Below are 20,585 nucleotides of genomic sequence, written 5' to 3'. Positions count from 1 at the left end.
TCTTCCTGTCAGGTGAAAATTTTATTTCGATATTTTCAATGTTGTACGTCATACGTAGCATTCTACAGCCAACACAATGGAGGAATGCACTTGTTGTTGAAACATAAAGCTATGGAAATTTGGTAAATTTTGGCAAAAAAAACTGCAGAGGTTGTATACTGTTTTATTTTTGAGATTTGAAAATGTAAACGTAAAATTTCCTACTTTTTTGTGTAATATATAGGATCCTAAGGCTAAACACAACCAAGGAATGCACTTTTTATTCAAAAATAAAACTATAAAAACTGGGCCAATTTTGCCAAAAAACGGCATAGGTTAGTGTGCCGATTTGCTTTTTTATACTTGAAATTTTCATGGTGAAATGTCCCACTTTTAATGTAATATATAGCATACTAAGGCTAAATACAAAGGAAGAATTAACTTTTGTCGAAAAATAAAGCTGAAAAAGTTTGGCCAATTTTGGCCAAAAACAGCATAGGTTAGTATGCCGATTTTCTTATTTTTCCTTAAAAATTTCATGGTGAAATTTCACACTTTTTACGTAGTATATAGGATACTAAGGCATAACACACCCGAGGATTGCACTTTTGTAAAAAACAAAAACTTAAAATTTGGCCAACATTGGCCAAAACGGCATAGGTTAGTATGGCGATTTTCTTTTTGTGGGACATGAACATTTCATAGTGAAATGTTCTGTGATGCCGCCGCCACGGAGCCGATCGGCGGGCGGCCCACCTGCGATCTCGCCGCGGCGAGGCCGACATTGCTCCACCCCACCACCTCCCCACCCCCCCCCCCCCCCCCCACCGGAACACACACGCACGCACTCCCCCCCACCATTAGAGCGCGTGGGGAGACACCCTGGCCGACAGGTTTTCACCCAGAAGCCCTCGTAAAGGGATAATCTTCACGGTTTCCTGCAGCCAGGGAATTGGACGGTCTCCCCCGACGCTAACACCCACCGCGGCGCCGTGACTTTGGTTGTAATTACATGGTCACGACGGGGCTGCCGAGCCACCGCGGGTAGACAGCACACACAACACACACGGGTCAGCAGGCAGGTAGGAGGGCAGAGCCACGAGCGGCGGGAAAGCAGGGTCGCCCTCTGGCTGGAGGGTCGCTGAGCAGGTAAATTTAGATGCGGACGTCGCTGAAAGCAACGGCCCGGGGGATGCTGGGATACAGATGGGCCTACCGATTGGCGGGTGATCCCAGCGAGCTGATTGGCCCGCGAGTCGGCACCAGGTAGCCCCTTTGATGTAGAAAGAATAAAGCGGGTCAGGGCGAAGGAAAAAGGTTCTCTGGCTACTCGAGTCAACCCCAGGCCCGTCAACTCCCGAGTCCAGCCGCGCGAACGTCCGTGGGACGTATCGACGCGCCGCGAGGACCAGACAGCAGTGACGACGAACCGTGAGTAAGAGAGAGAGAGAGGGAGTTGGGACTTAGCTTAAGAGCAAAACCGGAGAGGGTAAAGGGGAGAAGGACAGGTAGAGTGTAGTGCCGACTATCGAGAGATAGATCGGTCCTGCCCCGCTGATCCCGACTGACTCGGTTAAATAAGGGCTCGCCGACGCGGTGGAATAAATCGTCGGCGGTTACATAACGGACTGGTGTGGTTTTTGTGGAAGCGTGGGTGCGCTCGCTGTCGCGGTGGTCGTTACATAACAGACTGGTGTGGTTATTGCGGAAGCGTGGGTGCGCTTGCTGTCGCGGTGGTCGTTACATAACAGACTGGTGTGGTGGTTTTTGCGAGGGTGTGGAAAGAGAGTGGAAGCGTGGGTTCGCTTGCTGTTCTCGGTGGTCGCCGCGTGTGTGGAGCGGCGCCGCGTGGATTGTGTGCGCTACGAACCGTCGGCTGCGGACTCCTGCGTTGCGAGCGGATACCCGTCTCGCACGCATGCCCATCGCATAGCCCTTTAAACCCGTTTAAACCAACCCCCCCAAGCGTCGGAGTGAGCACGAACGACGTCGCTTACCCTCCGACCTTTGACCCCCTGTTACCCGCGTGTGATTGGTGCGTGGGACTGCGCGGGCGGGGAGCGTCGCGTTTGGGTGCCGGCGAAGCGCTAGCGGGTCCCAGGGAGGTCGAGGGTGATGCCCCACCGGCAGGAGACCCGGACTCGGGGGGGGACGGCACAGGGGGGGGAACAGGAGCGCGACGACCTTTCCCCGCCAGGGGAGGAGTGCGGCGGCGGCAGCTCCCACACTAGTGGAGAGTCTGGGAGCGTCGGTACTTCGCGGACAGGGTCGCAGGCAGGGGAGATCCCGGGGGCCGGCGACCCTAACAGTTCCACTTTTTATCTAATACATAGCATACTAATGTAATGAGAGAGCACGCCGATATTCGGAGGGCTGCATAGGCATTGCCGCATCGGTCATAGCCAATCAGGGCTACGGGTTCGATCTGGGCCAAAGTTCATGGGCGGAGCTCAGGGGTACACGCGGGAACGATCGAGAAGTTTCTGAAGGGGGCGTGGTTAGAGGCGGAGCGAAGCCCCGCCTCTAACCACGCCCCCTTCCAGGAGGATATAAGGAAAGGCAGGAAGAGGACTCGGGGTCGGTGTGGAAGCCTGGGTCCGGACTGCATCTCGTCAGCCACCGACCACGTGGCAGCCTCAAGCGAAGCTCTCCTGACTCCCGGCGCGCCGTCGACCAGCGGTGCTCGTGGAAGCGAGAGCAAGGGAATCTGCGTGGGAATGGAGGACCAGTGTGCACGTGCATGCGGCAAAAGAGAGAGAGGGTGACCTTCTAAGAGAGTGCAGAGCCGAGCAGTCATCACTAATAAAGGAAAGACGCAAATCTCAACGTGTCATGGAAGTCGTTTATTAAATTAAGGTGAAATAAAATGGAGGAATTAACTTTTTGTCGAAAACTAAAGCTGTGAAAGTTTGGCCAGTTTCAGCCAAAAACGGCATAGGTTAGTATGCCGATTTTCTTATTTTTACTTTAAAATTTAATGGTGAAATTTCCCACTTTTTTACGTAATACAGAGCATACTAATGCTAAACAAAATGGAGGAATTAACTTCTTGGAAAATGAAGCTGTGAAAATTATGCAATTTTTGCACAAAAATGGCATGGGTTGTGCTGATTTTCTTTTTTGGTACGTGAACATTTAATAATAATATGTTCAACTTTAAATCAAATACATATACTAAGGGTAAATACAATGGAGGAATGAACTTTTTCATGGAAAATGTAGCTATGAAAATGTGGCACATTTTGGCAAAAACCTGAATTGGTGACCTAACCCCTAACCCTAACCCCCTAAACCTAAACCCAAACCCTAACCCGTGACCCTTACACCTAACCTAAACCATAACCCTTAATCCTAACCCCTACCCCAACCTCCTAAACCTAAACCCAAACCCTAACCCCTAATCCTAACCCCTAATAATAACCCCTAATCCTAACCCCTAATCATAACCCCTAATCCTAACCCTAATCCATATGCCTTTAAACGCATCTCAGCGAGATGAGTTGAATCGTTTATGGCGCGACTCTGTCGAGTAGAGTCGAAGGGCAAACACCACTTGCTTGTGTGACTTGTGGAACCGGGGCGGCATTTGCATTGAAGTCAATGATGGGTGTGATTGTTGCCGATTTGTAGCGCACTGTTTGGGAATGCAGTGAGTTTCACTACTTCAGCACCGATGTTCACCAAAGATTCAACTGTGTAAACGTATGGGACAGCTTGGGATGTCAATGCAGTAGTTTGTTACTTGAAAATCCGTGAAGAAATAAAAAAATGCAGTGCAAATCGGCCAGTTTCGTTTTTATTACCGGCGCTTGATGTGTTACTTGTGCCTTCTGGTGGACACGTGCAGTACCACAACCATTCAATTCGTGGTTACGTCTGCTATGTGGTGGACATGTGCATTACAGGCCAACACAGTAGGCCAGCAGTTGGCGCTGTCAGACGTCACCCGCGCATTCCCCGCAGTTGTGAGTCGCTGGTGCTGCGGTGTCCTGGCGTTAGTGCCAAGCGCGGTTGGCTGCAATGAAGCCGTGAAGACACCGCACAGTGCCACTGCTGCTGTTACCGCGCCAGGCACTGCAGTAGCACCATGTGACCACACGGTGGAGATACAGCACCATGTTTAAGTTGTTTAGCGAGTGTCCATAATGGTTAGGTTATTTAGCGAGTGTACATGTTGTTTAAGTTGTTTTAGCGAGTGTCCATGTTGGTTAGGTTATTTAGCGAGTGTCCATGTTGGTTAGGTTATTTAGCGAGTGTCCATTTGGTTAGGTTATTTAGCGAGTGTCCATGTTGGTTAGGTTATTTAGTGAGTGTCTATGATGGTGAGGTAATTTAGTGAGTGTCCATGTTGGTTAGGTTATTTAGCGAGTGTCCATGTTGGTTAGGTTATTTAGCGAGTGTCCATGATGGTGTGGTAATTTAGTGAGTGTCCATGATGGTTAGGTAATTTAGCGAGTGTCCATGATGGTTAGGTTATTTAGCAAGTGACCATGTTGGTTAGGTTATTTAGCGAGTGTCCATGTTGGTTAGGTTATTTAGCGAGTGTCCATGTTGGTTAGGTTATTTAGCGAGTGTCCATGTTGGTTAGGTTATTTAGCGAGTGTCCATGATGGTGAGGTAATTTAGTGAGTGTCCATGATGGTTAGGTCATTTAGCGAGTGTCCATGATGGTTAGGTTATTTAGCGAGTGTCCATGTTGGTTAGGTTATTTAGCGAGTGTCCTTGTTGGTTAGGTTATTTAGCGAGTGTCCATGTTGGTTAGGTTATTTAGCGAGTGTCCATGTTGGTTAGGTTATTTAGCGAGTCTCCATGTTGGTTAGGTTATTTATTGAGTGTCCATGATGGTGAGGTTATTTAGCGAGTGTCCATGATGGTGAGGTCATTTAGCGAGTGTCCATGTTGGTTAGGTTATTTAGCGAGTTTTCATGTTGGTTAGGTTATTTAGCGAGTGTCCATGATGGTTAGGTTTTTTAGCGAGTGTCCATGTTGGTGTGTATGTTGAACTTCTTTCACACCGTACAGAGCCAACTATGCTCATCGAAGGACAACTTACTAAGCTCAAAAAGCAGTTCTAAAGAAAATGTATTTTCAATATAGATTTTAAAAATGCGTAGCTCCAGTGACTTCCTAATATCGTAAGGAAAAACATTCCAGATGGATGCAAAAGTGCATCTGAAAGCGTGCAATGCAGAGACCGTCTTTGTTCGATGACTAGCCAAAAGGTGCCGCGAGGATGACCAGAGTTTGCGTGATAATGTCAGCAAGGTATTGAGGTTAATTTGTGGCAAGCGCTTTGTATGTAATGAGTGCAACCTTATAATTCATAATAACTGTTTTTGGGTTAGATCGCGTTCTTTATAAATGTGTCGTAACCCTCCACCACCCGACACGGCCAATCAGCAAAAAAGTGTCACGTTGACAAAAGACAAATAGTTCACTACTTTAGCCCACCGGTGTGTTGACGAGTGAATCCACAAGATCTACAGTTTTAGTACGACGTTTCACTGGTAATTACATCAAGCATCATAGGGCAATTCGCCAGAATGGTGAAGCCCTCACTTGCTCCTGGTCTTATAATGTATGAGTTCGGCAAAAGGAAGCCAATGCAGTTCTGTGAGCATTGGACAGACATGGTCGGATCTTGCAGTACCCGTCATGACGCCTGCCAAAAAATGTTGTACTCGCTGCAGCTTGGTAATGTTTTTGCCAGATGTGCCAGAGAGAAGTGAGTCGGAATTATCGAGCCCTAACCCCTGAACCCTAACCCCAACCCCTAACCCCAACCCCTAACCGCAACCCCTATCCCCTAACCCCTAAACCCTAAACCCTAACCCCTAACCCTAACACCTAACCCTTAATCCTAACCCTTATCCCTAACCCTAACACAATTTTGTCCAAAAGCGGCATCGATTAGTATGACAATTTACTTTTTGGCCAAAAAAGGTATGCAGATTTTCTTCCTGTCAGGTGAAAAATTTATTTCGATATTTTCAATGTTGTACGTCATACGTAGCATACTACAGCCAACACAATGGAGGAATGCACTTGTTGTTGAAACATAAAGCTATGGAAATTTGGTAAATTTTGGCAAAAAAAACTGCAGAGGTTGTATACTGTTTTATTTTTGAGATTTGAAAATGTAATCGTAAAATTTCCTACTTTTTTGTGTAATATATAGGATCCTAAGGCTGAACACAACCAAGGAATGCACTTTTTATTCAAAAATAAAACTATAAAAACTGGGCCAATTTTGCCAAAAAACGGCATAGGTTAGTGTGCCGATTTGTTTTTTTATACTTGAAATTTTCATGGTGAAATGTCCCACTTTTAACGTAATATATAGCATACTAAGGCTAAATACAAAGGAGAAATTAACTTTTGTCGAAAAATAAAGCTGAATAAGTTTGGCCAATTTTGGCCAAAAACAGCATAGGTTAGTATGCCGATTTTCTTATTTTTACTAAAAAATTTCATGGTGAAATTTTACACTTTTTACGTAGTATATAGGATACTAAGGCATAACACACCCGAGGATTGCACTTTTGTAAAAAACAAAAAATTAAATTTGGCCAACATTGGCCAAAACGGCATAGGTTAGTATGGCGATTTTCTTTTTGTGGGACATGAACATTTCATAGTGAAATGTTCCACTTTTTATCTAATACATAGCATACTAATGTAATGAGAGAGCACGCCGATATACGGAGGGCTGCATAGGCATTGCCGCATCGGTCATAGCCAATCAGGGCTACGGGTTCGATCTGGGCCATTGTTCATGGGCGGAGCTTAGGGGTACACGCGGGAACGATCGAGAAGGTTCTGAAGGGGGCGTGGTTAGAAGCGGAGCAAAGCCCCGCCTCTAACCACGCCCCCTTCCAGGAGGATATAAGGAGAGGCAGGAAGAGGACTCGGGGTCGGTGTGGAAGCCTGGGTCCGGACTGCATCTCGTCAGCCACCGACCACGTGGCAGCCTCAAGCGAAGCTCTCCTGACTCCCGGCGCGCCGTCGACCAGCGGTGCGCGGGGAAGCGAGAGCAAGGGAATCTGCGTGGGAATAGAGGAGCAGTGAGCGCGTGCATGCGGCAAGAGAGAGCGTGACCTTCTAAGAGAGTGCAGAGCCGAGCAGTCATCACTAATAAAGGAAAGACGCAAATCTCAACGTGTCATGGAAGTCGTTTATTAAATTAAGGTGAAATAAAATGGAGGAATTAACTTTTTGTCGAAAACTAAAGGTGTGAAAGTTTGGCCAGTTTCAGCCAAAAACGGCATAGGTTAGTATGCCAATTTTCTTATTTTTACTTTAAAATTTAATGGTGAAATTTCCCACTTTTTTACGTAATACAGAGCATACCAATGCTAAACAAAATGGAGGAATTAACTTCTTGGAAAATGAAGCTGTGAAAATTATGCCAATTTTGCCCAAAAACGGCATGGGTTGTGCTGATTTTCTTTTTTGGTACGTGAACATTTAATAATATGTTCAACATTAAATCAAATACATATACTAAGGGTAAATACAATGGAGGAATGAACTTTTTCATGGAAAATGTAGCTATGAAAATGTGGCACATTTTGGCAAAAACCTGAATTGGTGACCTAACCCCTAACCCTAACCCCCTAAACCTAAACCCAAACCCTAACCCGTGACCCTTACACCTAACCTAAACCATAACCCTTAATCCTAACCCCTACCCCAACCTCCTAAACCTAAACCCAAACCCTAACCCCTAATCCTAACCCCTAATCATAACCCCTAATCCTAACCCCTAATCATAACCCCTAATCCTAACCCTAATCCATATGCCTTTAAACGCATCTCAGCGAGATGAGTTGAATCGTTTATGGCGCGACTCTGTCGAGTAGAGTCGAAGGGCAAACACCACTTGCTTGTGTGACTTGTGGAACCGGGGCGGCATTTGCATTGAAGTCAATGATGGGTGTGATTGTTGCCGATTTGTAGCGCACTGTTTGGGAATGCAGTGAGTTTCACTACTTCAGCACCGATGTTCACCAAAGATTCAACTGTGTAAACGTATGGGACAGCTTGGGATGTCAATGCAGTAGTTTGTTACTTGAAAATCCGTGAAGAAATAAAAAATTGCAGTGCAAATCGGCCAGTTTCGTTTTTATTACCGGCGCTTGATGTGTTACTTGTGCCTTCTGGTGGACACGTGCAGTACCACAACCATTCAATTCGTGGTTACGTCTGCTATGTGGTGGACATGTGCATTACAGGCCAACACAGTAGGCCAGCAGTTGGCGCTGTCAGACGTCACCCGCGCATTCCCCGCAGTTGTGAGTCGCTGGTGCTGCGGTGTCCTGGCGTTAGTGCCAAGCGCGGTTGGCTGCAATGAAGCCGTGAAGACACCGCACAGTGCCACTGCTGCTGTTACCGCGCCAGGCACTGCAGTTGCACCATGTGACCACACGGTGGCGATACAGCACCATGTTTAAGTTGTTTAGCGAGTGTCCATAATGGTTAGGTTATTTAGCGAGTGTACATGTTGTTTAAGTTGTTTTAGCGAGTGTCCATGTTGGTTAGGTTATTTAGCGAGTGTCCATGTTGGTTAGGTTATTTAGCGAGTGTCCATTTGGTTAGGTTATTTAGCGAGTGTCCATGTTGGTTAGGTTATTTAGTGAGTGTCTATGGTGGTGAGGTAATTTAGTGAGTGTCCATGTTGGTTAGGTTATTTAGCGAGTGTCCATGTTGGTTAGGTTATTTAGCGAGTGTCCATGATGGTGTGGTAATTTAGTGAGTGTCCATGATGGTTAGGTCATTTAGCGAGTGTCCATGATGGTTAGGTTATTTAGCGAGTGTCCATGTTGGTTAGGTTATTTAGCGAGTGTCCTTGTTGGTTAGGTTATTTAGCGAGTGTCCATGTTGGTTAGGTTATTTAGCGAGTGTCCATGTTGGTTAGGTTATTTAGCGAGTCTCCATGTTGGTTAGGTTATTTATTGAGTGTCCATGATGGTGAGGTTATTTAGCGAGTGTCCATGATGGTGAGGTCATTTAGCGAGTGTCCATGTTGGTTAGGTTATTTAGCGAGTTTTCATGTTGGTTAGGTTATTTAGCGAGTGTCCATGATGGTTAGGTTTTTTAGCGAGTGTCCATGTTGGTGTGTATGTTGAACTTCTTTCACACCGTACAGAGCCAACTATGCTCATCGAAGGACAACTTACTAAGCTCAAAAAGCAGTTCTAAAGAAAATGTATTTTCAATATAGATTTTAAAAATGCGTAGCTCCAGTGACTTCCTAATATCGTAAGGAAAAACATTCCAGATGGATGCAAAAGTGCATCTGAAAGCGTGCAATGCAGAGACCGTCTTTATTCGATGACTAGCCAAAAGGTGCCGCGAGGATGACCAGAGTTTGCGTGATAATGTCAGCAAGGTATTGAGGTTAATTTGTGGCAAGCGCTTTGTATGTAATGAGTGCAACCTTATAATTCATAATAACTGTTTTTGGGTTAGATCGCGTTCTTTATAAATGTGTCGTAACCCTCCACCACCCGACACGGCCAATCATCAAAAAAGTGTCACGTTGACAAAAGACAAATAGTTCACTACTTTAGCCCACCGGTGTGTTGACGAGTGAATCCACAAGATCTACAGTTTTAGTACGACGTTTCACTGGTAATTACATCAAGCATCATAGGGCAATTCGCCAGAATGGTGAAGCCCTCACTTGCTCCTGGTCTTATAATGTATGAGTTCGGCAAAAGGAAGCCAATGCAGTTCTGTGAGCATTGGACAGACATGGTCGGATCTTGCAGTACCCGTCATGACGCCTGCCAAAAAATGTTGTACTCGCTGCAGCTTGGTAATGTTTTTGCCAGATGTGCCAGAGAGAAGTGAGTCGGAATTATCGAGCCCTAACCCCTGAACCCTAACCCCAACCCCTAACCCCAACCCCTAACCGCAACCCCTATCCCCTAACCCCTAAACCCTAAACCCTAACCCCTAACCCTAACACCTAACCCCTAATCCTAACCCTTATCCCTAACCCTAACACAATTTTGTCCAAAAGCGGCATCGATTAGTATGACAATTTACTTTTTGGCCAAAAAAGGTATGCAGATTTTCTTCCTGTCAGGTGAAAAATTTATTTCGATATTTTCAATGTTGTACGTCATACGTAGCATACTACAGCCAACAAAATGGAGGAATGCACTTGTTGTTGAAACATAAAGCTATGGAAATTTGGTAAATTTTGGCAAAAAAAACTGCAGAGGTTGTATACTGTTTTATTTTTGAGATTTGAAAATGTAATCGTAAAATTTCCTACTTTTTTGTGTAATATATAGGATCCTAAGGCTGAACACAACCAAGGAATGCACTTTTTATTCAAAAATAAAACTATAAAAACTGGGCCAATTTTGCCAAAAAACGGCATAGGTTAGTGTGCCGATTTGCTTTTTTATACTTGAAATTTTCATGGTGAAATGTCCCACTTTTAATGTAATATATAGCATACTAAGGCTAAATACAAAGGAGGAATTAACTTTTGTCGAAAAATAAAGCTGAATAAGTTTGGCCAATTTTGGCCAAAAACAGCATAGGTTAGTATGCCGATTTTCTTATTTTTACTTAAAAATTTCATGGTGAAATTTTACACTTTTTACGTAGTATATAGGATACTAAGGCATAACACACCCGAGGATTGCACTTTTGTAAAAAACAAAAACTTAAAATTTGGCCAACATTGGCCAAAACGGCATAGGTTAGTATGGCGATTTTCTTTTTGTGGGACATGAACATTTCATAGTGAAATGTTCCACTTTTTATCTAATACATAGCATACTAATGTAATGAGAGAGCAAGCCGATATACGGAGGGCTGCATAGGCATTGCCGCATCGGTCATAGCCAATCAGGGCTACGGGTTCGATTTGGGCCATTGTTCATGGGCGGAGCTCAGGGGTACACGCGGGAACGATCGAGAAGGTTCTGAAGGGGGCGTGGTTAGAAGCGGAGCAAAGCCCCGCCTTTAACCACGCCCCCTTCCAGGAGGATATAAGGAGAGGCAGGAAGAGGACTCGGGGTCGGTGTGGAAGCCTGGGTCCGGACTGCATCTCGTCAGCCACCGACCACGTGGCAGCCTCAAGCGAAGCTCTCCTGACTCCCGGCGCGCCGTCGACCAGCGGTGCGCGGGGAAGCGAGAGCAAGGGAATCTGCGTGGGAATAGAGGAGCAGTGAGCGCGTGCATGCGGCAAGAGAGAGAGAGGGTGACCTTCTAAGAGAGTGCAGAGCCGAGCAGTCATCACTAATAAAGGAATGACGCAAATCTCAACGTGTCATGGAAGTCGTTTATTAAATTAAGGTGAAATAAAATGGAGGAATTAACTTTTTGTCGACAACTAAAGCTGTGAAAGTTTGGCCAGTTTCAGCCAAAAACGGCATAGGTTAGTATGCCGATTTTCTTATTTTTACTTTGAAATTTAATGGTGAAATTTCCCACTTTTTTACGTAATACAGAGCATACTAATGCTAAACAAAATGGAGGAATTAACTTCTTGGAAAATGAAGCTGTGAAAATTATGCCAATTTTGCCCAAAAACGGCATGGGTTGTGCTGATTTTCTTTTTTGGTACGTGAACATTTAATAATATGTTCAACACTAAATCAAATACATATACTAAGGGTAAATACAATGGAGGAATGAACTTTTTCATGGAAAATGTAGCTATGAAAATGTGCCACATTTTTGCAAAAAACTGAATAGGTGACCTAACCCTAACCCCTAACCCCCTAAAGCTAAACCCAAACCCTAACCCGTGACCCTTACCCCTAACCTAAACCATAACCCTTAATCCGAACCCCTACCCCAACCCCCTAAACCTAAACCCAAACCCTAACCCCTAATCCTAACCCCTAATCATAACCCCTAATCCTAACCCTAATCCATATGCCTTTAAACGCATCTCAGCGAGATGAATTGAATCGTATATGGCGCGACTCTGTCGAGTAGAGTCGAAGGGAAAACACCACTTGCTTGTGTGACTTGTGGAACCGGGGCGGCATTTGCATTGAATTCAATGATGGGTGTGATTGTTGCCGATTTGTAGCGCACTGTTTGGGAATGCAGTGAGTTTCACTACTTCAGCACCGATGTTCACCAAATATTCAACTGTGTAAACGTATGGGACAGCTTGGGATGTCAATGCAGTAGTTTGTTACTTGAAAATCCGTGAAGAAATAAAGAATTGCAGTGCAAATCGGCCAGTTTCGTTTTTATTACTGGCGCTTGACGTGTTACTTGTGCCCTCTGGTGGACACGTGCAGTACCACAACCATTCAATTCGTGGTTAGGTCTGCTATGTGGTGGACATGTGCAGTACAGGCCAACACAGTAGGCCAGCAGTTGCCGCTGTCAGACGTCACCCGCGCATTCCCCGCAGTTGTGATTCGCTGGTGCTGCGGTGTCCTGGCGTTAGTGCCAAGCGCGGTTGGCTGCAATGAAGCCGTGAAGACACCGCACAGTGCCACTGCTGCTGTTACCGCGCCAGGCACTGCAGTTGCACCATGTGCCCACACGGTGGCGATACAGCACCATGTTTAAGTTGTTTAGCGAGTGTCCATAATGGTTAGGTTATTTAGCGAGTGTACATGTTGTTTAAGTTGTTTTAGCGAGTGTCCATGTTGGTTAGGTTATTTAGCGAGTGTCCATGTTGGTTAGGTTATTTAGCGAGTGTCCATTTGGTTAGGTTATTTAGCGAGTGTCCATGTTGGTTATGTTATTTAGTGAGTGTCCATGATGGTGAGGTAATTTAGTGAGTTTCCATGTTGGTTAGGTTATTTAGCGAGTGTCCATGTTGGTTAGGTTATTTAGCGAGTGTCCATGATGGTGAGGTAATTTAGTGAGTGTCCATGATGGTTAGGTAATTTAGCGAGTGTCCATGATGGTTAGGTTATTTAGCGAGTGTCCATGTTGGTTAGGTTATTTAGCGAGTGTCCATGTTGGTTAGGTTATTTAGCGAGTGTCCATGTTGGTTAGGTTATTTAGCGAGTGTCCATGTTGGTTAGGTTATTTAGTGAGTCTCCATGTTGGTTAGGTTATTTACTGAGTGTCCATGATGGTGAGGTTATTTAGCGAGTGTCCATGATGGTGAGGTCATTTAGCGAGTGTCCATGTTGGTTAGGTTATTTAGCGAGTTTTCATGTTGGTTAGGTTATTTAGCGAGTGTCCATGATGGTTAGGTTTTTTTAGCGAGTGTCCATGTTGGTGTGTATGTTGAACTTCTTTCACACCGTACAGAGCCAACTATGCTCATCGAAGGACAACTTACTAAGCTCAAAAAGCAGTTCTAAAGAAAATGTATTTTCAATATAGATTTTTAAAATGCGTAGCTCCATTGACTTCCTAATATCGGAAGAAAAAATATTCCAGATGGATGCAAAAGTGCATCTGAAAGCGTGCAATGCAGAGACTGTCTTTATTCGATGACTAGCCAAAAGGTGCCGCGAGGATGACCAGAGTTTGCGTGATAATGTCAGCAAGGTATTGAGGTTAATTTGTGGCAAGCGCTTTGTATTTAATGAGTGCAACCTTATAATTCATAATAACTGTTTTTGGGTTAGATCGCGTTCTTTATAAATGTGTCGTAACCCTCCACCACCCGACACGGCCAATCAGCAAAAAAGTGTCACGTTGACAAAAGACAAATAGTTCACTACTTTAGCACACCGGTGTGTTGAAGAGTGAATCCACAAGATCTACAGTTTTAGTACGACGTTTCACTGGTAATTACATCCGGCATCATCGGGCAATTCGCCAGAATGGTGAAGCCCTCACTTGCTCCTGGTCTTATAATGTATGAGTTCGGCAACAGGATGCCAATGCAGTTCTGTGAGCATTGGACAGACATGGTCGGATCATGCAGTACCCGTCATGACCCCTGCCAAAAAATGTTGTACTCGCTGCAGCTTGGTAATGTTTTTGCCAGATGTGCCAGAGAGAAGTGAGTCGGAATTATCGAGCCCTAACCCCTGATCCCTAACCCCAACCCCTATCCCCATCCCCTAACCGCAACCCCTATCCCCTAACCCCTAAACCCTAAACCCTAACCCCTAACCTTAACACCTAACCCCTAATCCTAATCCTAACCCTTATCCCTAACCCTAACCCAACTTTGTCCAAAAGCGGCATAGGTTAGTATGACAATTTGCTTTTTGTCCAAAAAAGGTATGCAGATTTTCTTCCTGTCAGGTGAAAATTTTATTTCGATATTTTCAATGTTGTACGTCATACGTAGCATACTACAGCTAACACAATGGAGGAATGCACTTGTTGTTGAAACATAAAGCAATGGAAATTTGGTAAATTTTTTCAAAAAAAACTGCATAGGTTGGTATGCTGTTTTATTTTTGAGATTTGAAAATGTAATCGTAAAATTTCCCACTTTTTTGCGTAATATATAGGATCGTAAGGCTAAACACAACCAAGGAATGCACTTTTTATTCAAAAATAAAACTATAAAAACTGGGCCAATTTTGCCAAAAAACGGCATAGGTTAGTGTGCCGATTTGCTTTTTTATACTTGAAATTTTCATGGTGAAATGTCCCACTTTTAATGTAATATATAGCATACTAAGGCTAAATACAAAGGAGGAATTAACTTTTGTCGAAAAATAAAGCTGAAAAAGTTTGGCCAATTTTGGCCAAAAACAGCATAGGTTAGTATGCCGATTTTCTTATTTTTCCTTAAAAATTTCATGGTGAAATTTCACACTTTTTACGTAGTATATAGGATACTAAGGCATAACACACCCGAGGATTGCACTTTTGTAAAAAACAAAAACTTAAAATTTGGCCAACATTGGCCAAAACGGCATAGGTTAGTATGGCGATTTTCTTTTTGTGGGACATGAACATTTCATAGTGAAATGTTCCACTTTTTATCTAATACATAGCATACTAATGTAATGAGAGAGCACGCCGATATACGGAGGGCTGCATAGACATTGCCGCATTGGTCATAGCCAATCAGGGCTACGGGTTCGATCTGGGCCAAAGTTCATGGGCGGAGCTCAGGGGTACACGCGGGAACAATCGAGAAGGTTCTGAAGGGGGCGTGGTTAGAGGCGGAGCGAAGCCCCGCCTCTAACCACGCCCCCTTCCAGGAGGATATAAGGAGAGGCAGGAAGAGGACTCTGGGTCGGTGTGGAAGCCTGGGTCCGGACTGCATCTCGTCAGCCACCGACCACGTGGCAGCCTCAAGCGAAGCTCTCCTGACTCCCGGCGCGCCGTCGACCAGCGGTGCGCGGGGAAGCGAGAGCAAGGGAATCTGCGTAGGAATGGAGGAGCAGTGAGCACGTGCATGCGGCAAAAGAGAGAGGGTGACCTTCTAAGAGAGTGCAGAGCCGAGCAGTCATCACTAATACAGGAAAGACGCAAATCTCAACGTGTCATGGAAGTCGTTTATTAAATTAAGATGAAATAAAATGGAGGAATTAACTTTTTGTCGAAAACTAAAGCTGTGAAAGTTTGACCAGATTCAGCCAAAAATGGCATAGGTTAGTATGCCGATTAACTTATTTTTACTTAAAATTTTAATGGTGAAATTTTTCCACTTTTTACGTAATACAGAGCATACTAATGCTAAACAAAATGGAGGAATTAACTTCTTGTAAAATGAAGCTGTGAAAATTATGCAAATTTTGCACAAAAATTGCATGGGTTGTGCTGATTTTCTTTTTTGGTACGTGAACATTTAATAATATGTTCAACTTTAAATCAAATACATATACTAAGGGTAAATACAATGGAGGAATGAACTTTTTCATGGAAAATGTAGCTTTGAAAATGTGGCACAATTTGGCAAAAACCTGAATAGGTGACCTAACCCCTAACCCTAACCCCCTAAACCTAAACCCTAACCCGTGACCCTTACCCCTAACCTAAACCATAACCCTTAATCCTAACCCCTACCCCAACCTCCTAAACCTAAACCCAAACCCTAACCCCTAATCCTAACCCCTAATCATAACCCCTAATCCTAACCCTAATCCATATGCCTTTAAACGCATCTCAGCGAGATGAGTTGAATCGTATATGGCGCGACTCTGTCGAGTAGAGTCGAAGGGCAAACACCACTTGTTTGTGTGACTTGTGGAACCGGGGCGGCATTTGCATTGAAGTCAATGATGGGTGTGATTATTGCCGATTTGTAGCGCACTGTTTGGGAATGCAGTGAGTTTCACTACTTCAGCACCGATGTTCACCAAATATTCAACTGTGTAAACGTATGGGACAGCTTGGGATGTCAATTCAGTAGTTTGTTACTTGAAAATCCGTGAAGAAATAAAGAATTGCAGTGCAAATCGGCCAGTTTCGTTTTTATTACCGGCGCTTGACGTGTTACTTGTGCCCTCTGGTGGACACGTGCAGTACCACAACCATTCAATTCGTGGTTACGTCTGCTATGTTGTGGACATGTGCAGTACAGGCCAACACAGTAGGCCAGCAGTTGGCGCTGTCAGACGTCACCCGCGCATTCCCCGCAGTTGTGAGTCGCTGGTGCTGCGGTGTCCTGGCGTTAGTGCCAAGCGCGGTTGGCTGCAATGAAGCCGTGAAGACACCGCACAGTGCCACTGCTGCTGTTACCGCGCCAGGCGCTGCAGTTGCACCATGTGACCACACGGTGGCGATACAGCATCATGTTTAAGTTGTTTAGCGAGTGTCCATAATGGTTAGGTTATTTAGCGAGTGTACATGTTGTTTAAGTTGTTTTGCGAGTGTCCATGTTGGTTAGGTTATTTAGCGAGTGTCCATGTTGGTTAGGTTATTTGGCAAGTGTCCATTTGGTTAGGTTATTTAGCGAGTGTCCATGTTGGTTAGGTTATTTAGCGAGTGTCCATGTTGGTTAGGTTATTTAGCGAGTGTCCATGATGGTGAGGTAATTTAGTGAGTGTCCATGATGGTTAGGTAATTTAGCGAGTGTCCATGATGGTTAGGTAATTTAGCGAGTGTCCATGTTGGTTAGGGTATTTAGCGAGTGTCCATGTTGGTTAGGTTATTTAGCGAGTGTCCATGTTGGTTAGGTTATTTAGCGAGTGTCCATGTTGGTTAGGTTATTTAGCGAGTGTCCATGTTGGTTAGGTTATTTAGCGAGTGTCCATGATGGTGAGGTAATTTAGTGAGTGTCCATGATGGTTAGGTAATTTAGCGAGTGTCCATGATGGTTAGGTTATTTAGCGAGCGTCCATGTTGGTTAGGTTATTTAGCGAGTGTCCATGTTGGTTAGGTTATTTATTGAGTGTCCATGATGGTGAGGTTATTTAGCGAGTGTCCATGATGGTGAGGTCATTTAGCGAGTGTCCATGTTGGGTAGGTTATTTAGCGAGTTTTCATGTTGGCTAGGTTATTTAGCGAGTGTCCATGATGGTTAGGTTTTTTAGCGAGTGTCCATGTTGGTGTGTATGTTGAACTTCTTTCACACCGTACAGAGCCAACTATGCTCATCGAAGGACAACTTACTAAGCTCAAAAAGCTGTTCTAAAGAAAATTTATTTTCAATATAGATTTTTAAAATGCGTAGCTCCAGTGACTTCCTAATATCGGAAGGAAAAACATTCCAGATGGATGCAAAAGTGCATCTGAAAGCGTGCAATGCAGAGACTGTCTTTATTCGATGACTAGCCAAAAGGTGCCGCGAGGATGACCAGCGTTTGCGTGATAATGTCAGCAAGGTATTGAGGTTCATTTGTGGCAAGCGCTTTGTATGTAATGAGTGCAACCTTATAATTCATAATAAATGTTTTTGGGTTAGATCGCGTTCTTTATAAATGTGTCGTAACCCTCCACCACCCGACACGGCCAATCATCAAAAAAGTGTCACGTTGACAAAAGACAAATAGTTCACTACTTTAGCCCACCGGTGTGTTGAAGAGTGAATCCACAAGATCTACAGTTTTAGTACGACGTTTCACTGGTAATTACATCCAGCATCATCGGGCAATTCGCCAGAATGGTGAAGCCCTCACTTGCTCCTGGTCTTATGATGTATGAGTTCGGCAACAGGAAGCCAATGCAGTTCTGTGAGCATTGGACAGACATGGTCGGATCTTGCAGTACCCGTCATGACGCCTGCCAAAAAATGTTGTACTCGCTGCAGCTTGGTAATGTTTTTGCCAGATGTGCCAGAGAGAAGTGAGTCGGAATTATCGAGCCCTAACCCCTGAACCCTAACCCCAACCCCTAACCCCAACCCCTAACCGCAACCCCTATCCCCTAACCCCTAAACCCTAAACCCTAACCCTAACACCTAACCCCTAATCCTAATCCTAACCCTTATCCCTAACCCAACTTTGTCCAAAAGCGGCATCGGTTAGTATGACAATTTGCTTTTTGTCCAAAAAGGTATGCAGATTTTCTTCCTGTCAGGTGAAAATTTTATTTCTATATTTTCAATGTTGTACGTCATACGTAGCATACTACAGCCGACACAAAGGAGGAATGCACTTGTTGTTGAAACATAAAGCTATGGAAATTTGGTAAATTTTTTCAAAAAAAACTGCATAGGTTGGTATGCTGTTTTATTTTTGAGATTTGAAAATGTAATCGTAAAATTTCCCACTTTTTTCCGTAATATATAGGATCCTAAGGCTGAACACAACCAAGGAATGCACTTTTTATTCAAAAATAAAACTATAAAAACTGGGCCAATTTTGCCAAAAAACGGCATAGGTTAGTGTGCCGATTTGCGTTTTTATACTTGAAATTTTCATGGTGAAATGTCCCACTTTTAATGTAATATATAGCAGACTAAGGCTAAATACAAAGGAGGAATTAACTTTTGTCGAAAAATAAAGCTGAATAAGTTTGGCCAATTTTGGCCAAAAACAGCATAGGTTAGGTTCCTTAAAAATTTCATGCTGAAATTTCACACTTTTTACGTAGTATATAGGATACTAAGGCATAACACACCCGAGGATTGCACTTTTGTAAAAAACAAAAACTTAAAATTTGGCCAACATTGGCCAAAACGGCATAGGTTAGTATGGCGATTTTCTTTTTGTGGGACATGAACATTTCATAGTGAAATGTTCCACTTTTTATCTAATACATAGCATACTAATGTAATGAGAGAGCACGCCGATATACGAAGGGCTGCATAGGCATTACCGCATCGGTCAAAGCCAATCAGGGCTACGGGTTCGATCTGGGCCAAAGTTCATGGGCGGAGCTCAGGGGTACACGCGGGAACGATCGAGAAGGTTCTGAAGCGGGCGTGGTTAGAGGCGGAGCAAAGCCCCGCCTATAACCACGCCCCCTTCCAGGAGGATATAGGGAGAGGCAGGAAGAGGACTCGGGGTCGGTGTGGAAGCCTGGGTCCGGACTGCATTTCGTCAGCCACCGACCACGTGGCAGCCTCAAGTGAAGCTCTCCTGACTCCCGGCGCGCCGTCGACCAGCGGTGCGTGGGGAAGCGAGAGCAAGGGAATCTGCGTGGGAATGGAGGAGCAGTGAGCGCGTGCATGCGGCAAGAGAGAGAGAGGGTGACCTTCTAAGAGAGTGCAGAGCCGAGCAGTCATCAATAATAATGGAAAGACGCAAATCTCAACGTGTCATGGAAGTCGTTTATTAAATTAAGGTGAAATGAAATGGAGGAATTAACTTTTTGTCGAAAACTAAAGCTGTGAAAGTTTGGCCAGTTTCAGCCAAAAACGGCATAGGTTAGTATGCCGATTTTCTTATTTTTACTTTAAAATTTAATGGTGAAATTTCCCACTTTTTTACGTAATACAGAGCATACTAATGCTAAACAAAATGGAGGAATTAACTTCTTGGAAAATGAAGCTGTGAAAATTGTGCCAATTTTGCCCAAAAACGACATGGGTTGTGCTGATTTTCTTTTTTGGTACGTGAACATTTAATAATAATATGTTCAACTTTAAATCAAATTCATATACTAAGGGTAAATACAATGGAGGAATGAACTTTTTCATGGAAAATGTAGCTATGAAAATGTGGCACATTTTGGCAAAAAACTGAATAGGTGACCTAACACTAACCCCTAACCCTAACCCCCTAAAGCTAAACCCAAACCCTAACCCGTGACCCTTACCCCTAACCTAAACCATAACCCTTAATCCTAACCCCAACCCCCTAACCTAAACCCAAACCCTAACCCCTAATCATAACCCCTAATCCTAACCCTAATCCATATGCCTTTAAACGCATCTCAGCGAGATGAGTTGAATCGTATATGGCGCGACTCTGTCGAGTAGAGTCGAAGGGCAAACACCACTTCCTTGTGTGACTTGTGGAACCGGGGCGGCATTTGCATTGAAGTCAATGATGGGTGTGATTGTTGCTGATTTGTAGTGCACTGTTTGGGAATGCAGTGAGTTTCACTACTTCAGCACCGATGTTCACCAAATATTCAACTGTGTAAACGTATGAGACAGCTTGGAATGTCAATGCAGTAGTTTGTTACTTGAAAATCCGTGAAGAAATAAAGAATTGCAGTGCAAATCGGCCAGTTTCGTTTTTATTACCGGCGCTTGACGTGTTACATGTGCCCTCTGGTGGACACGTGCAGTACCACAACCATTCAATTCGTGGTTACGTCTGCTATGTGGTGGACATGTGCAGTACAGGCCAACA

The sequence above is a fragment of the Petromyzon marinus genome, chromosome 49 (assembly GCF_048934315.1).
Source record: "Petromyzon marinus isolate PM22_M1 ecotype Great Lakes invasive population chromosome 49, UKy_Petmar_22M1.pri1.0, whole genome shotgun sequence".
Classification (NCBI taxonomy): Eukaryota; Metazoa; Chordata; class Hyperoartia; order Petromyzontiformes; family Petromyzontidae; genus Petromyzon; species Petromyzon marinus.
The sequence above is the reverse complement of the archived record's forward strand: the minus strand, read 5'-3'. Positions refer to the sequence as shown.